The sequence below is a fragment of the Nuphar pumila genome, chromosome 8 (assembly GCF_984573655.1).
Source record: "Nuphar pumila chromosome 8, dmNupPumi1.hap1.1, whole genome shotgun sequence".
Lineage (NCBI taxonomy): Eukaryota > Viridiplantae > Streptophyta > Magnoliopsida > Nymphaeales > Nymphaeaceae > Nuphar > Nuphar pumila.
In genome coordinates, this window is record NC_143256.1 from 82,331,307 (window position 1) to 82,338,495 (window position 7,189).

The following is a 7,189-nucleotide window of genomic DNA, read 5'->3' on the forward strand; positions in this document are numbered from 1 at the left end:
TTCGTTCGCAAATACAAACAAAGACATAGCGTTGTCGCGGTAACTTTATAACTACAAATCCACATGATTTACCTGATTTACATGATTTACAACCATATTCGTATATAAAAAATATTAGTAGTTGGTTACAATATCTATGTGCAGCTGAGGATACATCCTCTCCAAGTAAATGAGCTCAGTAGTAATGGCAGCCCATTGTACCATTTTTCTTGGACCAAGGCTGATTATCAAAGACTCTAGCATTGGTGTGCTCTTGACAATATGCTTCACCAACTTCAGCTCAGGCACCGTCCCCTTGAAGGAGCCAAGGGTCTACATGATAAATCACCTTAAAGTATTTGTCATGAAGTATATCGAAGATTAGGCAGGTATTTTTTCAACTGCGAAGTATGGTTTCTGAACAATGGAGGGTCTGATAGTAGGAATAGAACAAATAGATAAACATATGCATCACACCCTTTGTTTATCATGCAGATAACCACCATAATCATCATTGAAGATCATACAAATCTTTCCTCACGGCGAAGAAAGAAAAATACAAGGAAGAAGAAGCAAGAGAAGAAGAAGGTGGAGTAGAAGAAAGAAGAAGTTGCGCTGCCACAAAAAAGAAAGAGGAAGAGAGGTTAAATACATTAGGGTTTTAGACCTGAACAACAGGTTGGGTCGGGTCGTGTTAGGTAGGGTTTTATATATAGATCTATATTAGGGTTTTACATTTTGCAAGGTTTTACGCCCGTCTACAACAATCGACAAGATGTTTAGACTTGGTAAAGTACAAATCCAATTAAGTAACAATTGTAAAATGTTATGAGTAAATCGCTATATTACATATCAATATCATTCACATAGACAAACAAAGACATTTTTTTGCTTTTTTGATACAATTTGATGTCTCGGTAATTACCTACTGGTGATGATATCCATTTTTTTTATGATGATGGTCATGTATTTTAGCCAAACCAATGTGGTCAAGTAAAAAGGACTAGGTTTTTTCGTAAATGATTGTGGTTGAGTAAGAGTAAGACAGAATACATGGAATGTCGATTTAGTAAGCAACGAAGTAGTGATGGGAGTGTAGTGAAGCTTGGTGAGCACGAAATACTGGTGGATAATTCTTTCAAATATTTGGGATCTATCATTCAAAAGTATGGAGAAATTGATGGAGATGTAAATCATAGGATAAAGGTTGGGTGGATGAAATGGAAGAGTGCAACTGGAGTGTTGTGTGATCGTAGAATGCCATTGCGGTTGAAGGGAAAGTTTTATAGGACGACTATTAGGCCCGCTTTACTATATAGTACAGAATGTTGGGCTGCCAAGAGACATCATATTCAAAAAATGAGTGTAGCTGAGATGCGTATGCTGAGATGGATGTGTGGAAATACAATAAAAGATAAGATTCGGAACGAGAAGATACGTAAGAAGGTAGGTGTTGCACCCATTGAAAATAAGATGAGAGAGAATCGTTTATGGTGGTTTGGACATATTCGACGAAGGGATAATGATGCTCCAGTTAGAAGGGTGGAGAAATGGGAAAATATATTAGTTAAAAGAGGTCGAGGTAGGCCTAGGAAGACATGGATGGAGGTGATAAGAAAGGATATGAATGCTTTGAACCTCACCGAGGACATGGCATTGGATAGAAATGAATGGAGGAGAAGGATTTATGTGGAAGACCCATAATGATTTTCTTTGTTGGTTCATATCGTCGACCCCAATTGTTTTGGGATGAAGGCGTAGTTGTTGTTGTTGTTGTTGTTGTTGTTGTTGTTGTTGTTGTTGTTGTTGTAAATCACATTGATTTGTAGTTTTAAAGTTATTGTAACAATGATATGTCTTTGTTAGTCTTTTTTAGTTTGTATTTATGAAGTTACTGCGATAATGATATGTCTTTGTTAGTCTTTGTGAACGAAATCAATTTGTATTGATAAAGTTACATCGATTTGTATTGTTGAATTATTCTCGATTTGTTCTTTGCTAAGTCCATACATCATGTGGCTTTGTTTGTCAATGAATTATTTTCGAACATTACCAGATGTTGTAGAGGCCCTCCCCATAAAATATGGACCATACAGTTTATATATAACGATTTGTATATGTGAAAGCACTGCGTTGTATATGTGAATTAATCTCGATATATGAAGGCACTGAGTTCACAAGACAACGATTTTCACTAATCGTGTAAGCACTGAGTTCACATACAATACCCAATTTTCACGATTTACAATAACTACGATTTATACAAGTGAATGATACATATTACAAAGATTTATACATGTGAAAGATACATTATTAAACAAAGTTCACAAGTGATTCCTTTGTTCCATAGCTTTTTGGATGAAGCCATTTTCATGAACGGTGGGAATTGGGTCATGCAAAGAGGCATGACAACTAACTTGATGGTAATACTTAAAAAGAGTCGATACGTGATTCCTGTGTTCCATAGCTCACTTTCAAATTGATCTGAGCCTGTCATGAAACAGAATAATATAAGACACTACATTAAGTTTCATAAGAAATGCAAACATCCTCCCAACATTGATTACATACTAAAAGACTTATAAAACTGAAGTCATCATTTTGAAAAACTTGGTCGAGAGGATCGAAGGTTATAATGTTGGAAATTACGTCTGTAGGGTATTGTTGCATGTTGGAAATTACACAAGTAAGATATTGATAAGCTCCACGTAATGCAATTTACATGGGAAGCAATATAATGTCTTACATGCATGTTCATGCGAAGGGCTTGGTTGCTTTTGATTAAAGGTTGGTTGTTTCTTAGACCTTTTCTTGCCAACCAATTCTAGTGCACCCTTTGCCCTCCGACGACTGCGGTCAGAGGCAGGTTTTCTTTTGATACCCTTTGATTGGTGAATATTTCCATCATAATCAACAGCATTCACTCCTGACTTGTTGAAGATAATGTTTACGCTTCGACGCAACTTCTTAGAAGTGTCAAGGAAAGCATGATTTTCACCTACGTTGTTCATTCCAATTTTTTTGGACTGGTATTCATGAGCTACAATGAACTGATGGTGAATTAACTGCATATTTTTAAGTGACTCCCTCCATGCTTTTCTCATGCATATATAGGCTTCTTCACTTTTCGATGATAAATCTGCAACATGCATAAATGACCTACATAGTTGTTGGTAACAGGAGGCTAGATGGCACTTCTCATCAACACCAGATTGACTGACATTATCCGTATTCAGCAGTTCAATCTTTGCTTGTCTCCTCCATCTTTGCATTAAATATGACTAAGGTATTTCTTGTATCTTCTCTTGATTAAGTGCCTTTAATGCATGATAACAAAAAATACCTTTGAATTCATACATTTTGCACGTACATTCAACTTTTCTGTTGTCAATATTGTACATGACATGTGCTTCCTGCCTTTTTTGATGCTCTTTGCCCTCCCATAAAATATGGTATTTGTGCATATTCTCGGTTTGCATGTGTCCTTCTATGTTGCAATTCATGACATGTATAACCTTTTTCTTAATTCATTCAAATACAGTTAGTGTATACAGATCTGCAGGTCGCATCAATATTTTCATGCTCAAAGTTACAGGGCGTGTATTGAAGCATTTCACATCTTGTTCAAGTTCATTTTGTCTTAGACCGTCTACAAATAATTCATATTGTTCTATAAAGCAAAACATTGTTAAACATGAATATAGGGTTTTCTTCAGCATGGCATGCATAGATTTAGCTTTTTGTGTGCTTATCATACCTGCATAAAAGTATTGTCTTCCATATGCGAATGCCCACTTCTCTTTTTCTGCATATAAATTTTGTAACCATAGACAGTCTTCATGGTCGTATATCTGAATCATTTCCTCCCAATCTGACATAAATGTGACCTCGACTACGCTCTCAAGTATACACCTTGTAAACTTTTTGTCAAAGTTTGTCTTCTTAATAAATATGTGGCATATGTTCTTTGCTGCATTTTGAAAGGTATGCCACAAACATAGGCAATGATGTGCATCTGGCCACACATGAGACACTGCAACCGCAATTGTGTGATCATCATCTGTAAGTACAGCTTCAGGTGGCTTCTTATTCATTGCCTGTGTAAATACTCAGAACAACCACTCAAAGCTTTCATTGATCTGATCATACAAAAAAGCGTCGCCTAATATACAACTCTGTGAGTGATGGTTCACTCCGACAAACTGCGCAAATGGCCATTGTTCAATATTAATCTTCATTGTCGTATCAAAAACAAGCACATCATTGAAGCATTCATAATCTACTCTTGACTTTGAATATGCCCAAAACATATTCACAGCATATCCATTTACATCCAGTTGCATTGCACTAAAGAAACCAGGGTCAATGTTTGATTTCTTCTGTAAGTAATCAACCAAAGAACATATTTCTCCATTCTTCATGTTATCTGTCTTCTTCATTCTCAAGTGGTTTCTTAGATCCATAGGTGTAAATGGCACATTCCCGCGACTACCATCTATGTGCGTGAACAAATTGTATGTCTTTCTTGGTGCAATGTCGGTGCTATCAGTTATTTTAGCCATTACAGCATGCGCTTCAGTTACTTTACGATGTGACCTTAACATAGGAGTCATAAATGAAGCAGATAAATCATGATTATGATCACTGATTAAAGTACGAACTACATATTTCTCATTCGAAACTCTTCTTAACACCATTCTCCCTGGACATCCACATCTTGATTCTAGCATGCTCTTTGTTGGATTTCCAATTGATTTCTTTCAACCTTCCTTGGAACAAACATATGTCTTTCTCACCACGACACCCTATGCATTTTTTGACCAAGAATACCTTCTAACACTGAAGCCAAATTTTAAGGCATAATCATTGTAACATTTATATGCAACATCCTCTTTATTAAACTTCATTCCTTCTACGGGAACCGAGTCAGGTGTACTATCATGTACATTATGAGTGCCTGCACCTTTATCAAGTGTACTGTCAGGATCGTCTACCTCATTATCGAATTTCATTTCTACTGCTAAAACATTCAAGTCAAGAGTGAATCCAATGCCTACCCCCTTGTTATCATGTGCATCATTAGTGCACGCGTTCACTTCTTCAGGTGCGTCATTAGTACATATGTTCACTTCTCCATATCTTTCAAATGATTGAAATATATCATCTTCATTACAACCAGATGATAAGCTCACCACTGTTATAAGCAAGATATCAATTTGTGTTAGCAAGCGCATACGTTTACTACAATTTATTCAAGATGCATATAACAACAGATACCGATAAGGTTAAGCAAGTCAAACAAACGATTTAATGAATCGCAGTATAAAAGCAACTGTGATTTGTTATTTGCTTATACTATGCAGCGAGTTGTTACTTACCATGCCAATAAAAGAAACGACATGTCGTACATGTGTGTTGACGATAGCGCTTTAATTATATCTACGATGTTGTGAAGTGAGTTTAATATAAATCGCTAAATGGGCAGCAATTTGAATACAAAAATCGCCACCGCAAACACGTAACAATGTATTTCTGCACGTACATGTTTTAAAAGTCTTTCTACAAATATCTTACAAATTGATACTAGAAAACACATAGTATCTTATAAATCGATATACATATCACATAATATATTACAAATCGATATGGCAATTCAGCATAATACCTTACAAATCGACACTACAAAACACATAATATCTTACAAATTGATAAATATATCGCAAATATATTATAAATCGATACGAAAATTCAGCATAATAGCTTACAAATCGATATTAACAAAACAAATAATATCTCACAAATCGATAGTATGTTACTAAAACCGCGATTTGAGATACAATGCATATACTGAGTGAATAGAGGATACTGGATGGGGTAGAGGCCCTTCCTCGCATCTGTACACAAGCATTCTTGTCAACATGTCTCAGTGTCTTACAAATATCAATAAGTTTTCAACCATCGAAAGGACAAGATTCACCTGCAATAACAAAACAATGATTTAATGGCACTGGTGATGACATACATTCTTCAACAATAGCATGATGACATGGAAAGGTACTCATGACGCCTTAATGGCACTGGTTAGAATGTTTGTACGTCATTGCTTTCTTCCATAATGCCTAATGACAACAAAAAAGAAGAGAAGGATGTAAAGGGAGATGACCGACAAATGCCCCTATGACGCCCACCAATGATCGAACCAGTCGATCGTGAACACAGGAATGTTTTGTAACACAAGGCAGGAACAAGAAGGTGACAATGTATTGTAAAACAGGCTAAAAACCAAGGCGGGAACCTCGACTCAAGGCGACGACAAAGGCTGCTACTCCGGTGGCAGCAGACGACAACAAAGTTTGCGTTGTCAAAGGGAGCTCCTATTACAACAGATGGTGCAAAAGTTTACTGCTTAGGGCAAAAATGGAACATTTAGACTTTAAAGAGTTAACATCATGCTTTCTATATGGAGGACGTTTTTTGTCCTTCTCTCGAACCGTCGTTTCCCTTTTTTTGGAATGGAGGATATTTTTGTCATTTTCTCAAAATGTTGTTTCATGGCGAGAATAGCAAGAAAGGGTACTTAAGTGTTTGCAACCGCACCGGATTATGATACTAGGTGATGCCAACGCACACGGGGATACGAGCTCCACGACCTCTTATACGTGGCGCTCATTGGGACCCCCGAACACACACTGTGGCTAACAGCCGTCTTCGGGGGAGAACACACACCACCCTCTCGTTTAAATAGGATTAAGTGGCGGTGGGTGAGGGAATTTGGATTTGGGTTGGATCTCTCCGGATTATGATACTAGGTGATGCCAACGCACACGGGGGTCTCTTTGGATCCAACCCCAATCCAAAGTGTTGAAACCCCTTTAAAAAAAATGTGATTTTTGGGGTTTGGTTGGATTGGGTTGGGTCCATTTGGATACAACTCAATCCATCCTAATTTTATTTAATATAAATATGTTTTTTTGTGGTTGGATTTGGATTTTTAAACCCAAACCTTACTCTAAGGTTCAAACCAAAGCTTATGGATTTCGTTGGGATTGGGTTAGGTCCATTTTAGATCCAACTCCAATTCAAAGAGTTTAAAACATTAAAATAGAATGGTGTTATTGGGTTGGGTCAGAATGGACCCAATCCCTATGTTATTTTAAATAAGACCCACCTTAGGTCTTATTTGGATCTTGGATTCAAATAGAACATTTAT